This window comes from Hermetia illucens, chromosome 1 (assembly GCF_905115235.1).
Source record: "Hermetia illucens chromosome 1, iHerIll2.2.curated.20191125, whole genome shotgun sequence".
Lineage (NCBI taxonomy): Eukaryota > Metazoa > Arthropoda > Insecta > Diptera > Stratiomyidae > Hermetia > Hermetia illucens.
The window spans coordinates 64471243-64484728 of record NC_051849.1 but is presented as its reverse complement, the minus strand read 5'-3'; the positions used below and the strand labels follow the sequence as shown (position 1 = coordinate 64484728).

General features: G+C 41.0%; 1 protein-coding gene across 4 annotated transcripts in view; it reads left to right on the top strand.

Annotated features, from left to right (window-relative positions):
• LOC119652307 overlaps positions 1-13486 on the top strand; it is a 710323-nt gene that overhangs the window by 452930 nt on the left and 243907 nt on the right. The window lies entirely within an intron of this gene.

Sequence of the window (13486 nt, the reverse complement as noted above, 5' to 3'; positions counted from 1 at the left end):
TTCAAGTGATGAAAAGACTGCTCAACGCCCTTCAATGCAGTTTTAATATCGCGACAGATTCCGATGCACATGCCCTTCAACCACTCGTCATCCATACAGGTTGGGGGCTCTTAAAATTGCATATACTTCAAACATCGTGGCATATTGTTCCAAAGGAAAAGTCCGCTTCTCATTTTCATGCGAGAGGTAGACTCCGTCTCCAGAATTCTGTTCTATTTCTGAAACATCGGTGTAGAAGACTTGCGTGTGTCCCGCCACACATTGTTCTGATTCATCTCAGTTTTCTCAACGTTTCAAGATTCTTTCAAATCTTCTACCAAACAGTTGTTTGGTAATCCGAAAATCAGAACTCATTGCGAAAACTGAATTAAGTTCTCCCAATAACTCTTGCAAGGGGCCACTCATGTCCATTGTTTCCCGATAGATCTAACCGAATTAATCTATGGGCTGCCCTCATTGCAGGACTCTGAATAAACAATTCGAAGAACGCATATTGAGTAATTCTCAGGCACACAGATCTTTGCAGTGTGGCTAATTTATAGTAAAAACTCTTTTATTTTACCTTAACTCACCACAATACGAACGTCGCCCCAATGATAGCACAATACATCAACATTATTTCCTGACACCTAAGTCCACAAATTGAGGCAATGGTCCGCTTATCGGCTATAAGCTGTGAGATATTGGTTTCACTTCTTCGGAGAGTTAAAGAGCTGTACCCCACATCACTGGTAGCAAAGTCCATCTAGTTCCCTTAGTAGATAATGCGTTGTGGTGGAAAATAGAAACCGATGTCTGAGGCACCCGCTGTTAATCAAATAAACGGCGCTTTGTATATTTTTACATATCGTTCCGAGGTATTGATCAACAGCTAGGATAGCCGTGTCACGGCTCTCATCACTTTTGTTGTTAGATAGCGAACGCACACAGCAAATTCTGCGTTAGCGTAGCATAGATCCACTTGATTCAAGTACCATCCACACTATGTCCTCTGGTTACATTACCAAGTTTTTGGAAACAGTCAAAGGTCCCTTCAATATCCACGAATACTCATACCGCGTACTTATATTTCAAAGTTGCATCCTCTTTCTTTGGAATCAAAGAATGAAGAGCAAAATGCTGGTAAGCACGTTGTCTTTCATTTGGTGGGTACGATCTTAGCGCTTTCCCACGAATGCGATGCTCAACCAGTCTTTCCACACATTTAAGCAAGAATGATGTTAAGTTGATTTATTTGAAGTTCTTTAGGTATGAAAAGTTATTTCCCGAGACTTCGGAATGAAGGCTACCTTACTTTCTGCCAAGGAGTGGGCACGCAGCCCAGAGAGAGTAACATATTTCTTAGTAGTTGCTCCAGGTGATCCATACCTTTTCTTTTTAGCATGGTTAAATAGATGCCACCAGGTGCTTCGAAATGTTCGACCGGGATTATACCAGCTCTCACTTTTTCATGGGTAACCACTGCTCTCGCAGTATTCCGATTCCGTTTGGAACATTCTCGTGTTGAAAGGTTTACAGATACTGCCAACTCACTTCTGTAGATCTGTTGTCCCAAGTGATATACTTCCAATCGAGTCTGTACAGACTCAACTCTGGAGTTTGTAAAAGATCTATCTGATTGTCTATGAGAGTCCAACTTGGGCAACTTATCCCTTTTAAGGACTGGGCACAACCTGGAGGTCCCTCTTTTCCCTTTTAGTTCCGCATAGTATGCTCTAAAAGAGTCCCGCATCGAATATTTTACGAGCTTCTTATATTCATGCGGTGAGTTCCGTATAACCAGTCTTCATTCTTATAGCTTTTCCAACCGCGGTTTAGAAATTGTCTGGTTGACTTCCTATCCAATTCTCGGTTCCACCACAGAACCGTTTTACCAGGTTTGCCTTAGGTAGAAGAACAAGCCTCTTCAAATTTCTACAAATGTGCGTCTCGGAGTCCCCAATTGATCTTCTATCGTAAATGTGTCCTTAGTAGCGTAGAGAGTTACCCTTTATTCCCAAGTTCACTAAACATTGTTTTTCAGAATTCCGCATTTACATTGAAGTCTGTGCGCCTGCAATAGTCAGATTGGATTCTAAATATCAGTGGTCTGAGATTGAGACTTCGTCTAGCATCCGCCAGTCTGTGAGCAATTCTAACACCTTTGAAATACAAATTGTTAGGTCAATTACTTCACTTCTTCTTGGCCCACGAACGTAGGGGCGCACCCTACGTTTACAGTCATGAGCCCAATGAAATGGTGAAATCAAATAGCGTCTCTCCTCTAGGATTGCATTTGCTACTGCTCCAATAATTTTGCTAAGCGTTTGCACCACAACCTATTAAAAGTTCATCGCCACTTAATTATGCATGCACTACCAGATCCCTATTTATCTCAGCATAGTTGCCTCTAAGTTATAGTTTTGGCACTAAGACACCAGCTCTCGGTTTTATGGATCTCTCGTAACAGATCCTTGCCTTAACTCATCTAGTGCGACATATGTTGGTATATCGAATCGTTTTTGGACCAGAAAAATATAATCAGCTTTGTCAGCATCACTGCCAGCAGATAAGAAAAGACTTTGGCATGCTTCCGGTTAATTTGATTAACCTTTATGTTTTTCGACATAAACTTAGTCACTATGTAATAGAAAACAGTTCGTGGCATATGTCACGATTGGTTTGTACCCAGGTTTCCATCACACTGTACCGTCGGAGGCTCGATCCCCTCTTTCTCAGTTTCTTTGAGATATTTCGCATTTGAAGGTATCCATTTCCTCGCCAACAAAGCATCTCATCTTTTCACGCAGAGCATTCTTTTGTTTTCCATTTAACACGATCTCTTGTCTCATTGGAGATTTAGGAGAAGTTACTAGCAGGTAGGATTTACTATTTAGTGCCTTCGCCAGTGCGAGTTCCGCTATGGTATGCACTATACATCTTTCCAGGAAAACGTCGAGAACAATATGATGACTGTTCCTGAAGACTTTCAAACGCTTTTAGTCCAGTTTGAACGCCAAGCTGAAACCACGTTTGTGAATTTGTCCTGCCTGCCATTGATAAAAACTTTACCTTCACGTGTCCGAAATCAATGCTCAGGTTCTGTCATCCAGGATGCAATGGTGCCTGGGCTGCATGGTTCCATTGTGATATACCGACGTTAGCGCAGTGACGTCCATGTCACCAGCTTGCCTTCAATTTAGTGAAGTCTCCAAAGTCTGTGCCTCGGCGCAACTGTATTGCTCATCATCGCGGATGGATTCGAAGTCTGTGACTTCTTACCACTAGAGGAAATTCAAGTCTATAGATTCTATGTTAATGTTTTGGATACCTTGGATTTAGTAGTACATTACTGCACGCTCCCTCAACGCGACAAGGTGGTGCCCCTGAGGAGGAGAGAGAGTGGCAATAATTTCTTCAAGAAAGCGCGGGCAGGTGACCTAATCTTGCCTTCACAATCTTTTAATTGCCCAGTAAATTCCAAGGGTTTATGTCGGCCTGCAAATGCCATACCACCTCCCGATCCTCCCTACCCGACTTTTCACTAAGCCTCTGTTGAAGTTTCTTTCCTTCCTTGAAAAGGTATAGTTTGCTACGTTGCGATGCCATAGCTACATCAGTAGTTGGGCTGCTTAGTGGGGTCATAGTAACAATGTGTGATTCCATGACCCCCTCGGTGACTCCAATCGCAACAAATGTTCAGCTTTCCTACTAAAGGTGCCAAAATCTTCAGATACGGTTCTCGGGTCAAATCATCTTGTGTTCTACTGCGTGTGTTCTAAGATTTGTACCCATCGTCTCCAAGGACGGGAAACTACCATTTACATTAACAGCATCATGCACTGTTGGCTAGTAAACAAGTGAACTAGTTTTGATCTATATTTCCAGCATTTTTGGATAAGAAATCAAAAAGGTGCGATTAAGTCTAATATGAGTACGAATTGCATAAAGTCAACACGACGTATATAAATGGAACGTCATCAGGAAATTGGCTTTACGCCCGCGGTCAAAACATTTACTTTCCTTATTTCTTTATTTTGCATTTATCATTCCATATTTTATTGTTTTGCATTATGGATAGATATTTGGGTTCGATGATTCATCCTGATGCAACTTCCAAAAACTCCGTTGAAGCCAAACTTAAATCTGGGTTACTAGAGGGATTGACGAATTATGACCACAAGTCGTGAGTTGTTGGAGATAATATTACATTGCCTTCCAAATAAGACCTGTTGAAAGCGGCTTTGTTTCAATCTTACATTGTTAAGCGTTATCGCGACTGCTATGTAATGAGATGGAGGACCATGTCTTAAAGTTTCTGTATATACAAAGCACTTATTCCATGGCAATCTGTTTTATACAAGATTCGCGCAGAAATCGATATTCTCAAGCGATTAACTGATAATCGTGCCAAATTAGCAAACCAGATCCGCCTTTCTGCCATACTATTCAAAATTCGCTATGATACATGTGGTTGGTGTCGTCTGTCTTTAAACTGCTTATCTGAATCAAGTCAAATCAACCAATTGTTTTCTGGAGCTTTTGTTCGGCAGATTTAATATTAATAATATTTCTTCACAAATAAAATGTTAACTACCATAGTTAACATTTTATTTGTGAACAATTTTGAACGCTGGTAACTGCTCTCCTTAGTTGAGCTGACCAAACCATTAGCAAAATTAATTTTCTCTGAATGGGAGACCCAATTTCTCATCCTCAGAACGAATGAATGTAGCTTTTTGTCAATAATGTCATCATTCTATCTTTCCACCCGAACGCCCGTTACCTCTTACAAAAAACAGAAATCCTTACACTGTGTATTGTGTCATTCAAAACCCCATGATATTCAGAAGTTGGAACAGTTCTGTACTTTCTATCTAAGCATTAGAATAGCAAGTGGAATATTGTCTTCCTATGGCCATTTCATCACAGTAATATCAGCACAGTGGTTTAAACTTTCTTCCAACTCGATTGCAGGACAGCCTGAGAAACTGAATCCAAAAGCCGACTTTAAAAACAGAATGGCTTCCCGGATTGTAGCTTTCTTCAATGCTGGCACAGTTCGATGCGCAGGTCAAGGCAGATTCACTGCTAGTCAGTGAACAGTACAGGAAGGAAAACCTAGTCACATGACTCTCCGACTTATTACGAACTGCTGCCACTGGGTCCGTAACGACGGGCGGTTTCAGTTTGGGGCCTAAGGGCAATAGGTAAGCTTTATCTGCAATTGGTGTTGAGGGATAACATTTTTCAGTAACTCTACAAAGAAAAATGTAAATAGTTTTCCGTTTGATGCAACGTTTACATAGTTGCGAGGTGGCGCGCAACAAAATTACAGCTAAAAAGGGACTCCACAGAATGGTAAACAAAAGCCAATCCCACTGCTTGGTACGAGCTAGTCGACGGGGTGGATGGGCAACCGTGGAGACTCGATTATAACTAATCACTAGAAAGGTCGAGACTCCGCCGAAGCCCTGTCCACTTAATCTCAAAAAAGGTGGACCCGTTCCGGTTGATGACAATGGCTTGAAAGGCGCTCTTCTCCATGGAAAATAAGATGGGACCCGAAGGTATCCTGTCAAAGGTGCACAAACTAGTGTTCCACCATCGCCGGGCATTTAACCCTTACCTGGAGGAAGCAATTTTCCTTGCCGCTGGAAAGTGTCAAGGTCGGTGCAAATCAACTCAGGCAAGGAAGATCCTGAGTTGCTATTTACATACCAGACATTATGATGCTTGATGCAGTCGGAAAAATACTTTAAAAGCTAATGAGTAGAATCGCCGATACGATATTTAATAATAATAATAACCGTTGGCGCATCAATCGAATTGGATCAGGGCCTTGAAGTGTGTTAGAGCACTTCATTCAAGACCGTAACGGTATACTCCAGGATTACAGTACCCTATCGGAGGCCTAGACCGGATACCGGTTGTTGTGCCGTTGATGATGATAGGAGGCAATGTGGTCAGCTCAGCTCATTCACAGCTAAGTCGACTAGTATAGGACATCAAATCACGATACAAATTCCACTGCCACTAGTGAAATTTGAACCGCGACCTTCCAGCCTTGTGCTCTAACCACTCAGCTGTCCGGACACGCAGTGTGATATTTACTGGCGGAAGTTGTTCCCAAGAGAGTTCGATTTCAAAGCAAAAAGATCCACACTGACATTGCCACGGAGGTTATAATGCTATTCATTAAGATAAGCCGTATAGTCGTTGATGTTGACTTCTCGTAACTCTTAATGTCAGAAATACCTTCAAATCCGTAAGATTCCTAGAAAATCCATTGAACATGCCAGACCTACGCATGTTTAAGGGTTATCTGAGCGTCCCTCTGTATGATAGGTTATGGGCCAGAGAAGGTGAAAATCAGGCAGCTCACCTACCCACCCTAGGACCGGACCTCTCGAGCACTACGATAGTCTGACCTGACATGCCAGAAAAGTCAGACATTTTTTTGAATAGGCACAAATAGGAGTTTGCATATTGATGCGATGGGTAAAAGGGTGGATGACTGTTCATGGTTTCAATCTTAACTGAAAGGAACATCTCGACTCTGTGTCCTGTATCGATCGGGGCAATTATTAAAAATTGAAAACCAATAGCTAAGTATCTTGAGAGCTTTTGAGTAAATCAAAGCAGCAGTGGGGAAGCCACTGTTGGAGTTTCGCAGTCCGTTTTATTCTATGGCACGCAGGTTCCAGCTAATGCTCTTAGGAAAGAGGTGTATCGCAATTACCTTGTGTAAGTACAGAGACCTGGAGCTTAGCGGTTGGTGTCTGCCTATCGCGCTGTCTCAGAATCGATAGTGATGTTGGTCACGAGAGTAACTCCCGTTGCCCCCCTTGCCAAGGAACGTGGGCATTTCCACTTATTCTAATTTCAGAGCAGCATATGTAAATAAATTGTTTGTTCTAGTTTCCAAGCTTTTCTAATTTCCGCCAGTTCTAATTTTCGAGCGATTACTGTATTTTCATGGCAAAATTGAGAGATGCCCGTGTCCTTCCAAATGATCAACTCGCAGACTTATTGTTTGTTTACAAGCATCATTATCCAAAAGCTCTACAAAAATGTGAATACCCGCTTGAAAAATGTCCATAGGGTTGTAATCTTCTGCTTAGATCCTTTAGATCCTCTGGTTGGCTGGTATCATTATTCTCCCACTTTCACAAATGGACTGCATATCCTATGTTTATCTGTCCATCATCATAGAATACCAAATCAACTTTCATCAAATTAAATCGTTCGAAACAACCCACCACATCAGCGCCATGTCGAAAGTCATATACGCTCTCGGAAGTTAACATTTGCCTCCACTCACCCGAAAAGCAGAGAACTCATCTCCCCATTGAAGTTGTGATGATTCAATCCGCTGGTGGAAGCGTCTAGCCCGTGTCATCACAAATCGGAGTACATGTGTTGTGAACAGCCCCTATTTCAGTCCTGATTCCCATATCTACCCCAAGTTTCGATGGCTTTCAATTTGTGAGGGCATCAGGTAAACGATATGTGCGTGTACGTGATTTCCAGGCAGGTGATTTTTCCCAGCGGGATTTAAAATGTCTGAGCCCTGCTGGTCCATTGGTATTCGGGAATCACCAAGCTAAGGTAGGCCTTTTTCTACTTTTATTATGAGCTAGTGTGGGAGGCTGGAAATAAGTGCTCAGTGAATACAACTGGATACGTGATATGTATTGTTGTCGATGAATTATTGCTGAATGAGCGATTGGTGCGTGACAATAGACATAAAAATGTTATTAAAGCGCTGCCTTTCGAACCGATTTGACAAAATGAGGACCATGAAATCGATCGAAATTGCACGCTTACTGGTTCTGAGAGGAGAATACTAATAAGGACGGACGGGATTTCCGCGCTAGCCAGTCAGTTCCGGCGTAGCGCAAATTCGATTGATAAATTGACTCGCAGTTGAAGAGGTGAAATTTCGTCCCTGCGACTCTCTCTCCCATTTTTATCTGATGAAAAGAGACACAAGTAAATAGGAAGGAGCCCTTTTTATTCACCAGACAGGTCGACTAGCTCATTACAAAGTGTTCACTAAAAATATTCATAAAAATAAAAAAAAAATCCAGTCGCAAATTAACCTTTTTTGCCTTATGACCTCGAGACCGGACCAATTTTCTGCTTAATGAATATATTTACATTTTTCAATTTCTGAAAGGAGAGAGTCCGCATGCCCACCCAAAGCCAATCATGAAACTTCCCGGTAGGGATGCCGACAGTGAAATTGGGAAAAATTAATAAATTCCTTCAAACTTTATATTAAATTTCTTATCCAATGTGATTAGTTCTCTTTTCATTTTTGCGTGAGATGAGTGAGGTAGTGCCGTGCATTTTGAAAGAGATGAAGAGAATTAGAGGAAATTTTACATTGATAAATCCAATAAATTGATTTCTCATCCTCCTTTAGAATAAGGTTTATATTTAGAAGTAAGCGTTTTGGAAATTCCACTGAATTTATTTATTTTTAGATGTGATTTTTTCTCTCTTGATTGAAATAGAGATTACTGTGTTTTCGGAGATCTATCGAGGTCTTTTTACTGCAATCAAGAAGTATTTCTGCATTTATTTTTGTGATTACAAGGAATTTTCACTTCACTATAGCCCTATATACAAATCCACGGAACTTTTCCGAGCAACTAAACCTTATAAAAACAAGCCGGGAAACCGGAAGCTTGACGCTTCAGGTATGAAGGGTTTTGTGTTTCCCTATGTGAGGAGCATAACCCAGTTCTCCATTAGCTGATAGATATTTAAATTGTTCAGTTCTGTCAATGACAGTAACCTGCCCAGAAGTGAGCGTTTTCAATATCTTGAGTGAGGCGTTATGGGTGGTGTGGTCACGTTATTCACGCTGATGTCAATGGTAAGTGACCAAAAGGCCGGCTGAAACAACGGTTCACACTCTGAGTTTAATATTATTAGCAAATGCGAAGAATTTAACCTACATCAGATATAAACAAGTCGGGAAACCGGAAGCTAGACGCTTCAGGTGTGAAAGGCTTTGGTATTTCTTTTATAAACAGATTTGAGTGTGCATTTGTCCCATTAGTATGTAGCACGTAATATATGAATATATCCACCTTCAAGTGATTTTGACATTCAAAGTCTTGAATTTGGACAGAAACGACCGCTTTGGCCTATTATAACTTTATTAGTAAAAGCGCGATTTTCACCAAATTTGGTAGGATCATGCTCTATGGTGTAGCCTACATTGTTGCTGCGTGATTCTAGGGTGAACTTAATGGCGGTTTTCCTGCCAATTACTAAAAATTATAGTAATGTACTATCATTAACTTTATTTGAACAGGTATCGTTATGGATGATATTTTGGAGCCTAGGCACCATACCGTGGCAGCCTCTTGATTTTTTTTCAGATTTTTCGGTTAAGTAGTTTCTGAGAATGGGTTCGATAAAGAAATGATCACTTTCGATCCGCCGCACTCACCACCTTTCCAACAAATGCCAAAACTAAGACCGGCTTCGGAAAGTATTAACCGAGACCTTTCATTTGATACCGGACATGATTATGTTTGATGAAAAAAAATTTACACCCTTGCATGTGTGAGGACCCCCCTTAAATTCGACATAAAAGGATGTAGCTCACTATATGGGTGAGCATTCACAGCTCTCACTTTTCTTGGTGTCAATCGCTATAACCGTCTCTGAGAAAAATGCGTGTGACGGACTAACAGGCAGACAGACAGGTTTTGTTTACACAAAACCTTAAAAAGGGCTGGGGAGAAGTAGATTCTTCATAAATACGACTTTAATATTTCACGCGAATGTCAATTATTCTCGCTAATTATGACGTCAGCATCTTATTTGCATGGTTTTGGAAGCAGTAAATTCGCGCGAAATTGCTAATTTTGAACTACTATAACTTTGGCGTTAATTGCTACATTTCCATGAAATTGACAAGTGTATACCAAATATTATCCTCTATGCTGGTGCGAAATTTGGTAGTCGTAGGATGAATTTAAAGGGGGCTTTTCAGTAAATTTCTAAAAGTTGGTGATATACTATTAGTAAGTTTATTTGAGCAGATATTGGAATGCGACATATTTTGGGGCCTAGATTTAATCTAAGCGCACCATCCTGATTTTTTTCGGATTTGTGGGTTGAGTAGTTTCCGAAAGTGAGTCTTTTCTCACTTTAAGTGCGTACATTTTGTCTCCTTACTCGCGCCCTTTGCAATTCACGCCAAAACTTATGTTAGTTAGTACTAATCAATGCCTGCCCTACACGATTATATCCGGTGAAATTTTTTTTTAAATCCCCTTTTTGAATGTATGGGAAGCCCGAAGCCCCCCTTTAAACTCCACCTAAATTAATATCACTCGCTGTATGCGTGGTATTTCATAGTTCCCATCCATCCACCAAATTTCGTTCGGATCGGTTAATCCGTTTTGGAGAAAAGTGCGTGTGACAGACAGACACTGAATCGATTTTAAAAAGGTTTTGTTTTACACAAACAAATTTAAATTAGAAATTAAAAATTTTTAAAAAAATGTCTATGCTTGTAAATAGAAATCTTGAGAAGATATTACTGGTACAGAGTTTGTCCGTAATGTGAGGGATTTTCATCCACGAAAAGCTTCTTTGTTCCCCGCGAAATCATCACAAAGCATTACTTCGCAAGGGGGTCACGCTTCGAGTGAGCATGCCTTCCGCTCTTCGCTCCGCCTTGTCGAACACAACCTGAATTCACCTTATTATGAAATTCACCGCGCCCCAGTTTTTCCCTAACTTCAGCACTTCACTGATAATGTTTTGCAGACGTATGCTGATTTTCAGAGAATCTTTCAACCTCAAGGTCTTACCATGGACGCCCAGTACAGTTCCCTCACCCGTTCCTCTTCATTTTTTAATAATAATGGCTACTACAGCCATGAACCCGTTTCTGATTCCACAGAAGGGTTTAAGTCTGTGTAGACGCGTCTCTGCTCCCTCCTTGGCCACTTCGTTCGCTGTGTCATTGCCTTCTAACTTGGCCTGGAACCCATCTTATTGTGCGAGTCGAGCGTATGTAGTCCTGGTTGGACCTAAGCGCCTTGTTTGCCGCCTGGCTGTCGCTTAGAATAGCAATTTTCTGCCCCCTATAGTTCGTCTGGAGCTTCAAGGAGACCCATGTGTCTATGACTAATTTTTCCGCCTAGAATATACTAACGTGCTTGCCCATTGGTTAAAAATACTTTTTCATTGGACTAATGACCCCGGTGCCAGTGTGCCAGGTAATCACTTGCTGTGTACCAGGTAATCAGTTGACGTATTAGGCCGTATGCGACCGTCACGCTCTCCCTCGTCATGTTATGCCTTTGTATCAATAATTCGGGGTACCACTTAGAACGAATATCAATTTTGTTCGATTCTGAATATCGCCCTCCTTACCTGCATTTGTATATGCAGCTGGAGAGGGGTTACTTCCAGAAAGACTTCCAGGGATACCACAAGCCAATCGCTGAACTTTGTGTAACTCCCTGGCTCTCCATACATGCCAAATAGGGTGTACAATGTTTTTTTCAACAAATATAGTCTTGTTGTATCCAGGCCTCAAAATACCCTATATGTAAATAAAGTTAATAATAGTATATTACTATTTCGGAAAACTGGCGAGAGTAAGTAAGTGGAGTCATAAAAGTGCGCAATAATAAAGACTAATATAAAGCATATTATCGCCGGCTCAAAGTTTCCTCTTACGCGTAAATTTACTACAACCCATAGATGAGGATCAAATCATATATCTAAGCGGCACAGAATGCGGATTCGCAGGATAGGGACGTGGTAGCTTACTGTTGGTGTGACGATGGCGCCTAGATGGTTAGCTTGTGTGTGTTTCGCAGCCACGGGGCTGCACATCGATGTACTGCATCACATGGATGGCCCTAACATCGAAGCAAACGCAAATTTTTCTTGCGCAAAAAGTCGAACATACGCAATGATTTTTTCCACTATACAATTTCAAGCAATGCGCGGGAGACGATTTTCCTGTGTAGTCTTCTTAATGCAACCCAAAACATTGAATATCAATACCACGCTAAAGTAAGCAGTCTGAAATGCTGAATGCATATATAGTACAGGTAGATTACAAGTTGCGTACGAACTGAACAGTTCTGCACTCAAATATTCTTACACAAGAAATACAGAAAACCTTTCATACCTGAAGCGTAATCGTCCGGTTTTTGACCTATTTTCAAACTTTGCCCCTACACAACGTATTTGACGTTCGGGTACTCCTTGGTTTCAGTTTTCTAGCTCATGCATTAATTGAACTTTATGCTCGAAATAGAGAAATGTAAACTCAACCCGCAGGATGTTACTTTCAACTTGTAGATCACAATGATATGATTTAAATAGTGACTAAGCAAACAATTAAAAACGGTGCGTCCTTCCTGTTATGTACCCAATAGCTATCCCCTGAACTCTGATGGTTGACATGAAAAAGGCTGGAATTCCATCCACACAATGGCCTTCCTGCCACGGACTAACTACGAAAGTTACTCTTTCCCAACAGGAATACTATTTTCGTTTGTCATTCGTTCCCGTCAGCCCCAGACCTATTGAACCATTTCCGATGCCGGCAATGCAAAAAGCTAATCTTCCAACAATGCACCATAAAAATTGCAATTTCCCTAAAACAAAAGAATTCCATTCATTACTCCAGCATTATCTTTTTAATCTAGACTTTAGTACGAGTATTCACACTGTGTTCAAAGCGAATCTGGGATCCTTTCACGCTCGTCCGTTTTCTCTATTTTGAGTCAGCCCCGTCCCCTACGTTTGTTCGTCGCAAAACAGATCAGAACGGGAATGAATGGAAATTATCATAGAACCCAGTCGAACGTCAGCATTGTTTGTATGGGAAAAGTTTCATTAAATCCTGGGAATCGTCACATCAGTACCCAAGTACTTTCTATTTAGTATCTACTTTAAAAAGGACTCGTGAGCAGAAGAGTGGAATGAAGGGGAATTGATGAAAAAGTTGGTACCAATCTAACCAGCTTTAGTGGAGTTTTATTCGAGCATTGTTCGTCGAGCTTCTGACCATTGTCTGGCCAATTGATGGACGAAGTTATCAACCTAATGTAAGCTTAATTTGAGCGTCATGACTAAAGACAAATAGTCACATTTTTCCTCTTGATTGTCTCGGGAACATTCCTCGCCATTTGTTTTTCTTTGCTTTACAGATCGCACAATAGCTGGGAATCACTTGTAGGCGGGAATGTGCTCTCTCCTTATGGCTTGAATAGTGATTATGTAAAACTTTGTTTCTATTAAGAGTTGGATTCAATTAGGATTGTACATATCTCGCTAGGTAGTTAGACTTTTTATAGAAGTCATAATTTTAAGGAAGGGAAAAAGTTACGCTATTTATCCGCTCATGGATTATACCGAGTCAGTTCTTTGCTGCAAACCCAAGCGACACCTCTCTCTCCATTTGAACACTACCTTTAATATTAGTTAATTTTTTACCCTCCTTGGAACA